Below are 18194 nucleotides of genomic sequence, written 5' to 3'. Positions count from 1 at the left end.
GGGTTGTGGTGATCCCCTGCACCACCCATGACTTCACCCTAAGATAGATGGTGGGGCTACTTCTTCTCCGGCGAGAGATTGTTTCTTCTCCAACGAGGTCCGGCCAACGAGGGAAGGAAGAAGGAAAAAAAGTGATTGATGTGAAAGAAATTTTAGGCACCTGAGAAATAGCAAATCCAATCTATGTTTAGGTGGCAGCCCAAACCTTGGTTAAGTACAAATTTTGACAAAACTGCATGATTAAACTACCGCTTCCTAAATTCCTAATCCGTTGCAAGTGTCTGCAACATGAATAAAAGAGTGATGCGCGTTGTTGAATATACAAGGCTGTCAGTCACTGGAATAAGACATTGAATGCTATATCTGAATCACTCTAGATTAAAATCCAAATAAGATGGACCATAATTGTACATAAACATAATTTGAGATGTTTATGTATGAAAACAGAATGCTGGTATGGTACAATTATCAATGAAAAAATAGCACGCAGTAGTGTTTTGAGTAATGCCTCGTTAAATAAATCAGTGTATAATGTGTCGCTAATAGCATGCTATAGAACGATATAGCACGCTAATAGCATTTTTGCGGGGATAAAGGGAGTTTATTTCATAGGTATAGAGTTACAGTCGAGAGGCCACAAATCCTCGATACATGGTGGAACCGAGCCAAGCCAAACAGCCGTGGCATGCTCGGTGCGGCTATATTTAGCCAACCGATCGGCAACTCTATTTTGAAGTCTAGTAATCTTTTGAGAAAAAAAACTCCCTATTATCTAAGAGTGACTTGATCTCCAGGATGATCTGTCCATAAGCCGAGCGAAGAAGTGCATCATTTGTCAAGCTAGACAATGCTTCAGAGGAGTCCGTTTGAACCACCACCGGTAAATCAGAATTTTGTACTGCTAGGGCCATCCCCTGCATGATCACATGCAATTCCGCCTCGAGTGGGTCATTGCAATAGAAGATGAACTGGTAGGCTGCCATTAGGATCTCGCCTCTGTCGTTCCGGAGCACCATAGCGATGCCCGCAGAGCCATCCTCCTGCAGAAAGGAGCCGTCAACTGACAGCGCCAGCCTGCCAGGCGGCGGCGCCGGCCAGGGATCCACCGACGGCTTGACTCCTGGGACCGGCAGCGCCACCGCTGAGGTCGACATCTTTCCTTTAATGATCTCCTCCATAGAGTAACGCGAAGCGAGTCTTATAGACTTGTAGTAACTGTCCAGAAATTCGACAGTGGCTGGCACAGGGGGCACCTCCTTCCCATGTGTCAGATCGTTATGAAGCTGCCAAATCCGCCAGAAAAACATAATCAGCATATCATGTACGTCCGACGAGCATTTCGACAGCAGAGAAATTAGCCACTCCCTCCCATCATGGATAAGGAGATCATCGTATGGGAGTGGCCAACGAAGACACATATTTGTCCAAAGCATTCTCGCATGGGGGCAAGTTATCATTGCATGGAATGAATCCTCCTCCACCCTGCAAAGCATACAGGTTGAGCGCGTCGCCAAGTGTCAGAAGGCTTTAAAACTCTGTGTTGCCAATGTTCCTGTTACACATCTCCACGCATGGATCTTCATTTTCTGCGGTACCCCGGACCGCCAAATGTAGTTCCACCCGCTCGATTACCCTCTGGTGCAGCACTCGACGCACCATTAGCAGCGGCAACATTATGATCACATGTGGCCAACTTGTAGGCACTTCTCACCGTAAACCCTCCACTCTTTTCCGGGTACCATGCCAAGAAATCATCCCTCTGGCGAGGCGAAGTTCTTATTTTCAGAATGTGATCAATATCCATCGGCCAAAAGAATTCCCTCAACCTGTCCAGCTTCCACGCTCCATTGCCATCTAAGAAATCAGAGACCCTATGGAAGCGATAATTTCCCTTCGGAGTAATCGGACGGAATGAGAAAGGCCGAGGCAGCCAAGGATCACGCCAAGTAGGAATCTTCATGCCATTACCGACTCGCCAAATGACACCCTTCTTGATCAACTCAAGGCCATGTAGTATTCCCTTCCACACCTCAGACCCGGAGCCCGGGAACACAGTATCCAAAAGCTGACCCGATGGATAGTATCTCGCCTTCAGCAGACGCACACAGAGGCTATCCGACCGATCCAGTAGCCTCCAGGCCTGCTTAGCTAGCAGCGCCTGGTTAAACGCCCTCATGTACCTAAAGCCCATACCGCCCATGGCTTTGGGCAAACACAATTTATCCCAGCTCATCCAGGCCATCTTCCTCTTCCCGTTCTCCACCCCCACCAATATTGACGTATTATCCTTGTTAGATCATCACAGACCGGGGCTGGGAGTTTGAAAACGCTCATAACATATGCTGGTATGGCTTGTGCCACTGATTTGATTAGAATCTCCTTGTTCCCTGAAGACATGTACTGCTCACTCCAGTCCACAAGGATTTTCCTCAACCGCTCTTGGATAGTCTCAAAATGCCCTTTGTGCATCCTCTCCGGAACCAGCAAGCCCAAATACTTAGGCTCAAACGCCTCCTGGGTGATGTCCAGCGTATCTTTGACCTATTTAACCATATCAGGTTGACATTGATTTGAGAATAGAATGGAACACTTCGACGGGTTAATAAGTTGTCCTGTCGCCGTCGCAAAGGTGTTCAACACCCCTTTCACTAATAATGCCTGCTGATTATTTGCTTGAAAGAATAGAAGTGAATCATCCACAAACAAAAGGTGTGTAATCTCTGGAGCACCTCTACATATTCTGACCCCAATGAGACCATCTTCCCTTGCAGCCTTTTCAATCAACGCAGAAAGAGCATCAGCTACAAATAAGAAGAGGAATGGAGACAGTCGATCACCTTGACGGAGTCCCCTCGATGGGGAGAAAGACTCCAGTAGCTTCCCATTAAATTTTACTGAGTACTTCACCGACGAAACACAAACCATAACCCGAGCAATCCAGATGGTCAAGAAGCCCCATTTAGCCAAAGCTTTCTCCAAAAAAACCAGTCCACCCTATCATAGGCCTTAGAAAGATCTAGCTTGTAAGCACAAAGGCCGGATGCATTGTTCCTTACTGACTGAATATGGTGAAGACATTCAAACGCAATAATAGAGTTGTCAGAGATCAACCTCCCCGGAATGAAGGCGCTCTGATTTTCAGAAATGAGATCAGACAGGATGGGTCGTAGCATATTTAAGGGCCACTGTATTTTTTCATAGCATGCTAGTTTTTTTCATTGACAATTATTCAGTATAGAAGATTTAATCTAGAGAGAAAGAGCATCAGATTCTTACATGGACAGGGCAGCAACCACACGCATGTCTGGAAAGCCATCGAGCTCGGCCTTTGATTTTGTCTGTCCGATTATGTTGTTTCACTTGTACTTCAACTTGCGAATCCTGAGCCTCACCGCTCTTTGTCTAACAAGCAGCCAAGATAGCCTCGATGTCGTCCACGTGGAAGGTACTCAAGATAATCGGCATATCCACAACACACTTGGATTTTCTGTCCTAGTATTCATAAGTAAAGCCCTTCCCGATGGAGCAGAAGTTGTCCTTAGAGCATCTCCAGCCGCGCCCCCAACAGCCCGCACGATGACTTTTTTCACGCAGGCGCCGAAAAAAACCCCAGTCGCGTCCCCAAGACGGCGAAATCCGCCGCCTCGGCTCATTTTTTAGCCCGGCGGTCCCAGGCCAGACCCAGCGCGCTGGGGGGCGCTCGGGGACTCCGACGGAAGGGAAAAACACGCCTGTCCACATTATCAGGCAAAAAGTTAAGGCAATCGTCCAGATTCGCCCGCCACCACCCCCGAGCGCTCGACCACCACCCTGCCGGTGCCGCCCGCCGCCCAGCACTGCTAGATAGGCCATTCCTCGCCGGAAAAGAGAGAAAGTTTCGCCGCGGCACCTCTCCACCACCTTTCGAGCGAGTGTTCCGGAGCTCCGGCCATGCAGGGCGGTATACCGACGGCTGTGCATCCACCACGCCCGCCAGGTGTTCGGCAGTTTGCCTGCTCGGGATGAACTCGGTCGACGAGGAGGCGCTCGCGGTGTTGCTAGAGGAGGAAGCCGATGCCGACGTGCAGGAGGAGGAGCATCTCATGGTCCTCGCCGCCCTACTCGCGAGCAATGAAAAGCCGCGGCAAGGTGGCTCGGTGCTGGGGCGGCTGAAAGCAAAGAAACCGGCATCGTCTGGAAGGCTATTGCATGCTCTACTCCGACTACTTCGCCGACGCTCCATTGCACGGCGACAAAGTTTTTCGGCACCATTATTGGATGAGCCGAAAGCTTTTCCTCAGGATTGTGAATTCCATCCGGGAGTTTGACAGCCACTTCAAGTGCAAGAAGGATTACACCGGCACATTTGGATTCACCTCAATCCAGAATTGCACGACAGTGATGACCCACAAGTGTAGGGGATCGCAACAGCTTTCGAGGGTAGAGTATTCAACCCAAATTTATTGATTCGACACAAGGGGAGCCAAAGAATATTCTTGAGTATTAGCAGTTGAGTTGTCAATTCAACCACACCTGGATAACTTAGTATCTGCAGCAAGGTATTTAGTAGCAAAATAGTATGATAATAAAGGTAACAGTGGCAAAGCTAAAGATAATAGTTTTGTAGTAATTGTAACAGTAGCATTGGATCAGTGATGGATAATTATGTCGGATGCGATTCCTCATGTAATAGCTATAACATAGGGTGACACAGAACTAGCTCCAATTCATCAATGTAATGTAGGCATGTATTCCGAATATAGTCATACGTGCTTATGGAAAATAACTTGCATGACATCTTTTGTCCTACCCTCCCGTGGCAGCGGGGTCCTAGTGGAAACTAAAGGATATTAAGGCCTCCTTTTAATAGAGAACCGGACCAAAGCATTAACACGTAGTGAATACATGAACTCCTCAAACTATGGTCATCACCGAGAAGTATCCCGATTATTGTCACTTCGGGGTTGTCGGATCATAACACATAATAGGTGACTATAGACTTGCAAGATAGGATCAATAACACACATATATTCATGAAAACATAATAGGTTCAGATCTGAAATCATGGCACTCGGGCCCTAGTGACAAGTATTAAGCATAGTAAAGTCATATCAACATCAATCTCAGAACATAGTGGATACTAGGGATCAAACCCTAACAAAACTAACTTGATTACATGGTAAATCTCATCCAACCCATCACCGTCCAGCAAGCCTATGATGGAATTACTCACGCACGACAGTGATCATCATGAAATTGGTGAAGGAGGATGGTTGATGATGATGACGGCAACGAATCCCCCTCTCCGGAGCCCCGAACGGACTCCAGATCAGCCCTCCCAAGAGAGATTAGGGCTTGGCAGCGGCTCCGTATCATAAAACGTGATGAAACTTTCTCTCTGATTTTTTTCTCCGCGAGACAGAATATATGGAGTTGGAGTTGAGGTCGGCGGAGCCTCAGGGGGCCCACGAGACAGGGGGGCGTGCCCAGAGGGGGTGGGCGTGCCCCCCACCCTCATGGATAGGGTGTGGGCCCCCTGGTCTTCATCTTTTGCCAGCATTTTTTATAATTTCCGAAACTTGTCTCCGAGGATTTTCAGGTCATTCCAAGAACTTTTGTTTTCTACACATGAAACAACATCATGGTAATTCTGCTGAAAACAACGTCAGTCCGGGTTAGTTTCATTCAAATCATGCAAGTTAGAGTCCAAAACAAGGGCAAAAGTGTTTGGAAAAGTAGATACGTTGGAAACGTATCAACTCCCCCAAGCTTAAACCTTTGCTTGTCCTCAAGCAATTCAGTTGATAAACTGAAAGTGATAAAGAAAAACTTTTACAAACTCTGTTTGCTCTTGTTGTTGTAAACATGCAAAGCCAGCATTCAGGTTTCAACAAATATTATAAACTAACCATACTCACAATAACACTTAGGTCTCACAATCACTCATATCAATGGCATAATCAGCTAGCGAGTCATAATAATAAAACTCGGATGACAACACTTTCTCAAAACAATCATAACATGACATAACAAAATGGTATCTCGCTAGCCCTTTCTGAGAGCGCAAAACATAAATGCAGAGCACCTTTAAAGATCAAGGACTGACTGAACATTGTAATTCATGGTAAAAGAGATCCAGTCAAGTCATACCCAATATAAACCAATAATAATGAATGCAAATGACAGTGTGCTCTCCAGCGGGTGCTTTTTAATAAGAAGGTGATGACTCAACATAAAAGTAAATAGATAGGCCCTCCACAGAGGGAAGCAGGGATTTGTAGAGGTGCTAGAGCTCAATTTTAAAATAGAGATTGAATAACATTTTGAGTGGCATACTTTCACTGTCAACGCAACAACTATGAGATGGCTGTATCTTCCATACTACATGCATTATAGGCAGTTCCCACGCAGAATGGTAAAAGTTTATACTCCCCCACCACCAACAAGCATCAATCCATGGCTTGCTCGAAACAACGAGTACCTCCAACTAACAACAGCCCTGGGGGAGTTTTGTTTAATTATATTGATTTGCTTTGATCTTTTTGGATCATGGGACTGGGCATCCCGGTTACCGGCCCTTTCTCGTGAATGAGGAGCGGAGTACACTCCTTTGAGAATAACCCACCTAGCATGGAAGATATAGGCAGCCCTAGTTGAAACATGAGCTGCTCGAGCATACAAAATAGAATTTCATTTGAAGGTTTGGGGTTTGGCACATACAAATTTACTTGGAACGACAGGTAAATACCGCATATAGGAAGGTATGGTGGACTCATTGGAATAACTTTGGGGTTTAAGGAGTTTGGATGCACAAGCAGTATTCCCACTTAGTACAGGTGAAGGCTAGCAAAAGACTGGGAAGCGGCCAACTGAGAGAGCGACAATAGTCATAAACATGCATTAAAACTAATTCACACCGAGTACAAGCATGAGTAGGATATAATCCACCATGAACATAAAATATCGTGAATGCTATGTTGATTTTATTTCAACTACATGCGTGAACATGTGCCAAGTCGAGTCACTCAATTCATTCAAAGGAGGATACCATCCCATCATACCACATCATAATCATTCTAATAGCATGTTGGCATGCAAGGTAAACCATTATAACTCATAGCTAATCAAGCATGGCACAAAAAACTATAATCTCTAAATGTCATTGCAAATATGTTTACTTCATAATAAGCTGAATCAAGAACGATGAACTCATCATATTTACAAAAACAAGGGAGGTCGAGTTCATACCAGCTTCTCTCATCTCAATCAGTCCATCATATATCGTCATTATTGCCTTTCACTTGCACGACCGAATGATATGTATAATAATAATAGTGCACGTGCATTGGACTAAGCTGGAATCTGCAAGCATTCAACTCAAGAGAGAAGACAAATAATATGGCTCTAAGGTATAAACAATCATACATAGGAGAGCCACTAAACATTTTCAATATGGTCTTCTACTCTCAACCCCTCAAAGGAAAGAAAAGAAAATAAAACTATTTACACGGGAAAGCTCCCAACAAGTAAAAGAAGAACGAGAAATCTTTTTGGGTTTTCATTTTAATTTTTACTATAAGCATGGAAATTAAACTAACTATTTTTTTTGGTTTTTTCTTAAGGTTTATCAAACACACAAGAAGAAAAATGGAAAAAGAAAATTAAACTAGCATGGATAATACAGTGAAGGAGTATGAGCACCGACGACTAGAATAGTGTGTGAACATGAATGTAAAGTCGGTGAGAAATACGTACTCCCCCAAGCTTAGGCTTTTGGTCTAAGTTGGTTTATGGCCATGGATAGCGACTACTCTCCCCGGTGTACTGAGGTGTGTCATCGTACTGCCACCGGTTGGAGATCTCCTTCGGATCCCACTGATAAGATGATGGACGATATGGGTCCAGTGGTGGTTCCCGCTCGGGCTCAGGCTCTAGAGTGGATGCTTGGCCTCGATGAGCATACACCGCTTCCGGCGTGACAACATAATTATCTGCAGTCAAATCAAACAACAGGGGTGCAGGCAGAATAATAGTCTCATTGTGTTTCTTATTAAATCTCAAGTTATAAAGGAGCATCTTATCATCATTATGAACAATAAAACCATGTGCTACCATGCTCCTGTAATCTAAAATATAAGGAGACAATATTGTCTCCTCTTTCTCATGGTGCCTAATAGGTATCTCAAAATATTCAGCAAGACGTGCAGCATAGATACCTCCAAGGATGGGGCCTTTTGTACGATTCAGGTTTAAATGTTTAGCAATAACTGCATCCATACTAAAACTGTTATCACAAAACAAGGCATGGAATAGAATAATAATATCTAGGACACTGAAGTTCCCACTATTTCCATGACCAATCAAGCATCTACTAGCAAATATGGCAAAGTAGCGTAAAACAGGAAAGTGTATGCTAGAGATTCTCGCATCGGAACCCTTCTTTGGATCCCCTAAAGTGATAGTGTTAACAAAGCCATCCACATCCCTAGGATGTGGTTCCTCTAATTTTCCCTCAAAGGGTATCCTACATACCACGCAAAAATCATGTAAAGACATTTCCCTGAATTCATCATATAAATGAAATGATACTGAAGGTGGTGACTTCTTAGGATAATAATAAAAGTTTTGCATGAAGGTGTTGGTAAGTAAGAGATACTGATCGATCCGGTCGTGGAGGAAATCGGTGAGGCATGCATTCTCGATCAAAGAATAAAAATCTTCATAAATTCTGGCTTCTCTCAAGAAATCATCGCATGGCCATTCATACGGCCGTACTTCCGCTATGCAAGGAAGATTATACTTGGCCTTTTCCTTCTCTTTAGCTTGTTTTTCCTGGGAGCCTTGGCTAGAAGAGCCCCTCAAAAAACTCCTTAACATTTTCTGAAAATTTCTGAAATTTTAGTAACTTCAAAATAAAAGAAAATAAAACTAAACAAGATCGATAGCAACTACTCCTACAAGTGCCTAGAGCATATATCATGTATCAGAATTACTTGGAACCTCATAAATTTAACATGCAAGCTCAAGAACAGGGTCACCAAGGCAGCAAGGATTTGCAATGAATAAAGCACTAGAACAAAAAACTATTTGGACCAATGGAGGAGTCACATACCAATCGATAATCTCCCAAAGCAGTTTTGTGAATGGAGCTTTGAGCAAGGAGATCGAAAATCGCAGCAAAATAAGCTAGAACTCATGCTTGAGCTGGATGGGGATTTTTTCGGAAGAAGATGGAGTGTGTGGGTGCTGGCATAAGTGGAGGAGGGCACCAGGGGCCCACGAGACAGGGGGCGCGCCCAGGGATGGTGGGCGCGCCCTCCACTCTCGTGGCCTGGTGCTTGCCCCTCCTGTAGTGATTTCAGTGCCTAAAATCCTCAAATATTCCATAAAAAATCATACTAAATTTGCAGGGCATTTGGAGCACTTTTATTTTTGGGATATTTTTATTGCACGGATAATTCAGAAAACAGACGGATAATACTATTTTTGCTTTATTTATTCTAAATAACAGAAAGTAAAAAAGAGGGTACACAAGGTTGTGCCTTCTAGTTTCATCCATCTCATGATCATCAAAATGAATCCACTAACAAGGTTGATCAAGTCTTGTTAACAAACTCATTCCGAATAACACGGAACCGGAGAAATTTCAAAGTGACACTAGGTTACCTCAACGGGGATATGGATATCCCCAACAATAAGAATATCATACTTTTTCTTGACAGTAGGGAGAGGAAATTCAAAACCTCCAATAATGATAGTTGGAATTTTCTCAATAGAGTTTATGCTATGAACTTGAGGTTTTTTCTTCGGAAAATGTACCGTGTGCTCATTTCCATTAACATGAAAGGTGGCATTGCCTTTGTTGCAATCAATAACAGCACCTGCAGTATTTAAAAAGGGTCTACCGAGGATAATCGACATACTGTCGTCCTCAGGAATATCAAGAATGACAAAGTCTGTTAAGATAGTAACGTTTGCAACAACAACAGGCACGTCCTCACAAATGCCGACATGTATAGCAGTTGATTTGTCAGCCATTTGCAAGTATATCTCAGTGGGTGTCAGCTTAGTTAATTCAAGTCTACGGTACAAGGAAAGAGGCATAACACTAACACCAGCTCCTAAATCACATAAAGCAGTTTTAACATAATTTCTTTTTATGGAGCATGGTATAGTAGGTACTCCGGGATCACCAAGTTTCTTAGGTATTCCACCCTTAAAGGTATAGTTGGCAAGCATGGTGGAAATCTCAGCTTCAGGTATTTTCCTTTTATTTGTGATGATATCTTTCATATACTTAGCATAAGGATTTAATTTAAGCATATCAATTAAGCGCATATGTAAGAAGATAGGTCTAATCATTTTAGCAAAGTGCTCAAAATTCTCATCACCCTTTGTCTTGGATGGTTTAGGAGGAAAGGGCATGGGTTTCTGAACCCATGGTTCTCTTTCTCTACCATGCTTCCTAGCAACAAAATCTCTCTTATCATAACGTTGGTTTCTCGATTGTGGGTTATCAAGATCAACAACAGGTTCAATCTCTATATCATTATTAGTACTAGGTTGAGCATCTACATTAACATCATTATTAGCATTATCACTAGGTTCATGTTCATCTCTGGATTGTGTTTCAGCATCAGAGATAGAAGTATTGTTAGGATTCTCAGGTGTTTCTACATTAGGTTCACTAGAAGCATGCAAAGTCCTATCGTCTTTCTTTTTCTTCTTCTTAGAAGAACTAGGAGTATCTAGATTATTATTCTGAGAATCTTGTTCAATTCTCTTAGGGTGGCCTTCATGATACAAAGGTTCCCGAGTCATTCTACTAGTTCTAGTAGCCACTCTAACAGCAAAGTCATTTTTATTATTTAATTCATCAAGCAAATCATTTTGAGCTTTAAGTACTTGCTCAGCTTGAGTAGCAACCATAGAAGCATATTTGCTAATGAGTTTGAGTTCACCTTTAACTCTAGCCATATTATCGCTCATGCGTCCTATCTCGAAAGCATTATTCTTTAATTCTCTACCAACATAAGCATTAAAAATTTCTTGTCTAGCCATAAAGTCATCAAATTCATCTAAGCATGGGCTATGAAATTTAGTAGAGGAAATTTCAACTTTATCATATCTATATAGAGAATTTACCTTTACTACCTGTGTCGGGTAATCAAGACAATGTGGTTCTTCGACAGGCGGTATATTAAGACCATGTATTTCTTCAATAGGTGGTAAATTCTTAACATCTTCAGCTTTAATATCTTTTTCTTTCATTGATTTCTTTGCCTCTTGCATATCTTCAGGACTGAGAAATAAAACACCTCTCTTCTTTGGAGTGGGTTTAGGAATAGGCTCAGGAGTTGACTCATTGGTTCAGGAATTGCCTCAGGAATTGGCTCAGGAAGAGTCCAATTATTTTCATTAGTCAACATATTATTTAATAGTAATTCAGCTTCGTCAACTGTTCTTTCCCTGAAAACACAACCAACACAACTATCCAAGTAGTCCTTGGAAGCATCGGTTAGTCCATTATAAAAGATATCAAGTATTTCATTTTTCTTGAGAGGATGATCAGGCAAAGCATTTAGTAATCAGAGAAGCCTACCCCAAGCTTGTGGGAGACTCTCTTCTTTGATTTGCACAAAATTATATATTTCCCACAAGGCAGCTTGTTTCTTATGAGCAGGGAAATATTTAGCAGAGAAGTAATAAATCATATCCTGGGGACTACGCACACAACCAGGAGCAAGAGACTTAAACCAAGTCTTAGCATCACCCTTTAATCAGAACGGAAATATCTTAAGGATATAGTAATAGCGAGACTTCTCATCATTAGTAAACAGGGTGGCTATACCATTCAACTTGGTAAGATGTGCCATGACAGTTTCAGATTCAAGGCCATAAAAAGGATCAGATTCAACCAAAGTAATTATTTCAGGATCAACAAAGAATTCATAGTCCTTATCAGTAACACAGATAGCTGAAGTAGCAAAAGCAGGGTCAGGTTTCATTCTAGCATTAAGAGACTGCTGCTTCCATTTAGCTAATAACTTTTTAAGATCATATCTATCATTGCAAGCAAAGATAGCTCTAGCAGCTTCTTCATTCATAACATAACCCTCAGGAACAACAGGCAATTCATAATCATTCAGAGAACTTTCATCACTATCATCAATAATAGCATCTTCAATAATTTCATTCTCTCTAGCCCTAGCAAGTTGTTCATCAAGAAATTCACCTAATGGCAAAGTAGTATCACACACAGAAGTAGTTTCATCATAAGTATCATTCATAGCAGAAGTGGCATCATCAATAACATGCGACATATCAGAATTCATAGCAGTAGCAGGTTTAGGTGTCGCAAACTTATTCATAACAGAAGGAGAATCTAGTGCAGAGCTAGACGGCAGTTGCTTACCTCCCCTCGTAGTTGAGGGATAGATTTTAGTTTTTGCGTATTTCAAGTTCTTCATAGTGATCAACAGATATAAATCCCAAGTGACTCAAAGAATAGAGCTATGATCCCCGGCAACGGCGCCAGAAATTAGTCTTGATGACCCACAAGTGTAGGGGATCGCAACAACTTTCGAGGGTAGAGTATTCAACCCAAATTTATTGATTCGACACAAGGGGAGCCAAAGAATATTCTTGAGTATTAGCAGTTGAGTTGTCAATTCAACCACACCTAGATAACTTAGCATCTGCAGCAAGGTATTTAGTAGCAAAATAGTATGATAATAAAGGTAACAGTGGCAAAGGTAAAGATAATAGTTTTGTAGTAATTGTAACAGTAGCAACGGAAAAGTAAATAAGCGAAACACAGTATGTGAAAAGCTCGTAGGCATTGGATCAGTGATGGATAATTATGTCGGATGTGATTCCTCATGTAATAGCTATAACATAGGGTGACACAGAACTAGCTCCAATTCATCAATGTAATGTAGGCATGTATTCCGAATATAGTCATACGTGCTTATGGAAAATAACTTGCATGACATCTTTTGTCCTACCCTCCCGTGACAGCGGGGTCCTAGTGGAAACTAAAGGATATTAAGGCCTCCTTTTAATAGAGAACCGGACCAAAGCATTAACACATAGTGAATACATGAACTCCTCAAACTACGGTCATCATCGAGAAGTATCCCGATTATTGTCACTTCGGGGTTGTCGGATCATAACACATAATAGGTGACTATAGACTTGCAAGATAGGATCAAGAGCACACATATATTCATGAAAACATAATAGGTTCAGATCTGAAATCATGGCACTCGGGCCCTAGTGACAAGTATTAAGCATAGCAAAGTCATAGCAACATCAATCTCAGAACATAGTGGATACTAGGGATCAAACCCTAACAAAACTAACTTGATTACATGGTAAATCTCATCCAACCCATCACCGTCCAGCAAGCCTACGATGGAATTACTCACGCACGGCGGTGAGCATCATGAAATTGGTGATGGAGGATGGTTGATGATGACGACGGCGATGAATCCCCCTCTCCGGAGCCCCGAACGGACTCCAGATCAGCCCTCCCGAGAGAGATTAGGGCTTGACGGCGGCTCCATATCGTAAAACGCGATGAACCTTTCTCTCTGATTTTTTTCTCTGCGAGACGGAATATATGAAGTTGGAGTTGAGGTTGGCGGAGCCTCAGGGGCCCCATGAGACAGGGGGCGCGCCCAGAGGGGGTGGGCGCCCCCACCCTCGTGGACAGGGTGTGGGCCCCCTGGTCTTCATCTTTTGCCAGTATTTTTTATATTTTCTGAAACTTGTCTCCGAGGATTTTCAGGTCATTCCGAGAACTTTTGTTTTCTACACATGAAACAACATCATGGGAATTCTGCTGAAAACATTGTCAGTCCGGGTTAGTTTCATTCAAATCATGCAAGTTAGAGTCCAAAACAAGGGCAAAAGTGTTTGGAAAAGTAGATACGTTGGAGACGTATCAACAACTATGAGGATGCTTGCATACGGAGCTCCCAGTGATTCACTCGATGACTATGGGCGCATGGCGGGGTCCACAACCATTGAGTGTTTCTACAAGTTCTGTAGGGCAGTGGTGGCAGTGTTTGGACCGCAATACTTGTGATCACCCGATGCTGAAGACACTGCTCGGATCCTAGCACATAATGCAGCAAGAGGATTTCCTGGGATGCTTGGAAGCATCGACTGCATGCATTGAAAATGGAAGAACTGTCAATTTGCTTGGCAGGGGATGTACAAAGGCGCCAAAGACAGTTGCAGTGTGGTCCTTGAGGCAGTGGCCACATAGGACCTCTGGATTTGGCACTCCTTCTTTGGTATGCCAAGAACTCACAATGACATCAACGTGCTGCAGTGTGATACGTCTCCAACGTATCTATAATTTATGAAGCATTCATGCTATATTACTATGTGTTTTGAATGATTATGGGCTTTATTATACACTTCTATATTACTTTTGGGACTAACCTATTAACCGGAGGCCCAACCCATATTGCTGTTTTATTGCCCGTTTCAGTATTTCGAAGAAAAGGAATATCAAACGGAGTCCAAACGGAATGAAACCTTCGATAGTGTTATTTTTGGGAAGAATATCACCCAGGAGACTTGGAGTTCACGTCAGAAGAGCCTCGAGGAGGCCACGAGATAGGAGGGCGCCCCCCTACTGGGCGCGCCCCCCTATCTCGTGGGCCCCTCGAGCACCCCCCGACCGACTTCTTTCGCCTATATAGTCCCACGTACCCTAAAAACATCCACGGAGAAGATAGATCGGGAATTCCGCTGCCGCAAGCCTCTGTAGCCACCAAAAACCTCTCGGGAGCCTGTTCCGGCACCCTGCCGGAGGGGGAATCCATCACCGGTGGCCATCTTCATCATCCCGGCGCTCTCCATGATGAGGAGGGAGTAGTTCACCCTCGAGGCTGAGGGTATGTACCAGTAGCTATGTGTTTGATCTCTCTCTCTCGTGTTCTCTCTCGTGTTCCCTCTATGGCACGATCTTGATGTATCCCGAGCTTTGCTATTGTAGTTGGATCTTATGATGTTTCTCCCCCTCTACTCTCTTGTGATGAATTGAGTTTCCCCTTTGAAGTTATCTTATCGGATTGAGTCTTTTATGAGAACACTTGATGTATGTCTTGCCGTGCTTATCTGTGGTGACAATGGGATATCATGTGCCTCTTGATGTATGTTTTGGTGACCAACTTGCGGGTTCCGCCCATGAACCTATGCATAGGGGTTGGCACACGTTCTTGACTCTCCGGTAGAGACTTTGGGGCACTCTTTGAAGTACTTTGTGTTGGTTGGATGAATCTGAGATTGTGTGATGCATATCGTATAATCATGCCCAAGGATACTTGAGCTGACAATGGAGTATCTAGGTGACATTAGGGTTTTGGTTAATTTGTGTCTTAAGGTGTTATTCTAGTACGAACTCTTTAATAGATCGATCCGAAATAATAACTTTGAGGTGGTTTCATACCCTACCATAATCTCTATGTTTGTTCTCCGCTATTAGTGGCTTTGGAGTGACTTTTTGTTGCATGTTGAGGGCTTGTTATATGATCTATCTATGTTATTATTGTTGAGAGAACTTGCACTAGTGAAAGTATGAACCCTAGGCCTTGTTTCCTATCATTACAATACCGTTTACGCTCACTTTTACCACTTGTTACCTTGCTGTTTTTATAATTTCAGATTACAAAAACCTATATCTACTATCCATATTGCACTTGTATCTTCATCTCTTCGCCGAACTAGTGCACCTATACAATTTACCATTGTATTGGGTGTGTTGGGGACACAAGAGACTCTTTGTTATTTGGTTGCAGGGTTGTTTGAGAGAGACCATCTTCATCCTACGCCTCTTACGGATTGATAAACCTTAGGTCATCCACTTGAGGGAAATTTGCTACTGTCCTACAAACCTGTGCACTTGTAGGCCCAACAACGTCTACAAGAAGAAGGTTGTGTAGTAGACATCAAGCTCTTTTCTGGCGCCGTTGCCGGGGAGGTGAGTGCTTGAAGGTATATCTTTAGATCTTGCAATCGAACCTTTTTGTTTCTTGTTTTATCACTAGTTTAGTTTATAAAATAAAACTACAAAAAAATGTAGTTAAGTTTGTATCGTACGCTTCGTCTTTTGAATATCTTTCGTGAGTTTGATGGAAAGGAAAATTGTGCTCAAGTGCTAGAATAAGAATGCATTAGAATGCTTGATACTAAATCTTTGAATGATGATCATGATTGCAATGTTGTTAGTATAAACTCCTTGAATATCCATAGTATTAATGATGGTTGCTCTAGTCATGATGAAGATATCTCTTATGAGTATGTCAACTTTTGTGGAGTGCATGTTTGCATGAACACACCAAATAGAGAAGATATTTATTGCAAGAGGCATAAGCATTTAGAAACTAAATGGTTGCATGAAAGGCTAGGTGTGAGTGCTGAAAATCTAAAATTCATTTGCCGTACTTGTGAACTTTGCAATGAACATGGTCATTTACATCTCCTATGCAAATTGTTTCATGATCGAATCGTGTCCAAAAATTGTGATGATTTGATCTTCCCTGCACATTACAATGAACTTAGTTTACTTTTGGGTTATGAAGAATTGAAACGTTTACTTAAGGATCTTCCAGAATTTGCCCATAAGAAATTCCTTGATATTGATCTAGAAAAGATTTATATGTTTTGTGCGGTGAATTGCATTGAAAATCCTTATATTGCCAATTACATAAAGAAAAGAAGGCAAATAGAAGATGATGAGAATACTAATGAAAGGGAATAAACTTCCCAATATCCTCCTATTATTTCTCATGATGAATCAGGTAACGAGGAGGAGCTTTCTATTCAACCAATCTCATCAATAAGGAGCTCAAAGAGGAAGGTTGAACCTACACATAATGTGAAGAAGAAAAAGAAAAGAAGGAGCAACAAAGGTAAAAAGGCATCCCTCCCAAATGATGTTACTCCTACTACTCATTGTGATGATGATAATTGCTTTACTATTGGTGCTATCCATATTTTTAATGATGAGAGTGATTATGCTTATGATATGAAAGGGCCCAAGCTTGGGGAATCTATGTTTGATGAGGATGAAATATTTGAGAATATATTTGCTGAAATTAATGTTTGTCCCAAGCTTGGGGAAGCTATGTTTAATGAAGATGATATTTTTAGCATCCCAAGTTTTGATATGCAAAGTTGTTATGATGATAGCATGCCTTGTACCTATGATGATTATATTGATTAAAGTGGGTTCGGAAGAGTGTCAACTTTAGGAAGTAATGATCCCACTATTTTGGAGGATGTTGAATTTTATTGTGATGAATATGAAAGTGGATTTGGAAGAGTGTCAACTTTATTTAGTGATTCCACTATCTTGGGAGAGGTTTCAATCGATTATGATGAGAACAAAGTTGCTACTTATGATGATCATTGTGATGAAACTTATGCTATAAAAAGTAGTGATGATTATATTTGCAAATTTTGTCATGATTATGATTACCTTTTTTCTGAGCGTTACTCTTTTAATGTGGAAACAATTTTTAGTGTTCAAGTCTCTTATGATACTCCCACTATTATTCATGAGAAGAATTTTGCTTATGTGGAGAGTAGTAAATTTTCTATGCTTGTAGATCATGAAAAGAATGCTTTAGGTGCTGGTTATATTGTTGAATTCATTCATGATGCTACTGAAAATTATTATGAGGGAGGAACATATGCTTGTAGGAATTGCAATAATGTCAAGTTTCCTCCCTATGTGTTGAAAATCTTGAAGTTATGCTTGTTGTGCCATCCTATGCTAGTTGATTATTGTTCCCATAAGTTGTTTGCTCACAAAATCCCTATGCATAGGAAGTGGGTTAGGCTTAAATGTGCTAGTCATATGCTTCATGATGCTCCCATTATGTTTCAATTCTTATCTTTTATGTGAGCATCATTGTCATCATCATGCCTAGCTAGAAAGGCATTAAAGAAAAGCGCTTGTTGGGAGACAACCCAATATTTATCCTTACTGTTTTTGTGTGTCCACATGATTATGCTACTTTAGTAATCATGTTTTATAGCTTTTGTTTCAATAAAGTGCCAAGTAGAACCTTTGGGAAGACTTGGGTGAAGTTTATGTGATCTTGCTGTAAAAAACAGAAACTTTTGCGCTCACGAGATTAGCTGCCATCTTTTACTGGAGAGTTCTTTTAGGTTGATTCTTTTTGCAGATGATT

This window comes from Triticum dicoccoides, chromosome 1B (assembly GCF_002162155.2).
Source record: "Triticum dicoccoides isolate Atlit2015 ecotype Zavitan chromosome 1B, WEW_v2.0, whole genome shotgun sequence".
Lineage (NCBI taxonomy): Eukaryota > Viridiplantae > Streptophyta > Magnoliopsida > Poales > Poaceae > Triticum > Triticum dicoccoides.
The sequence above is the reverse complement of the archived record's forward strand: the minus strand, read 5'-3'. Positions refer to the sequence as shown.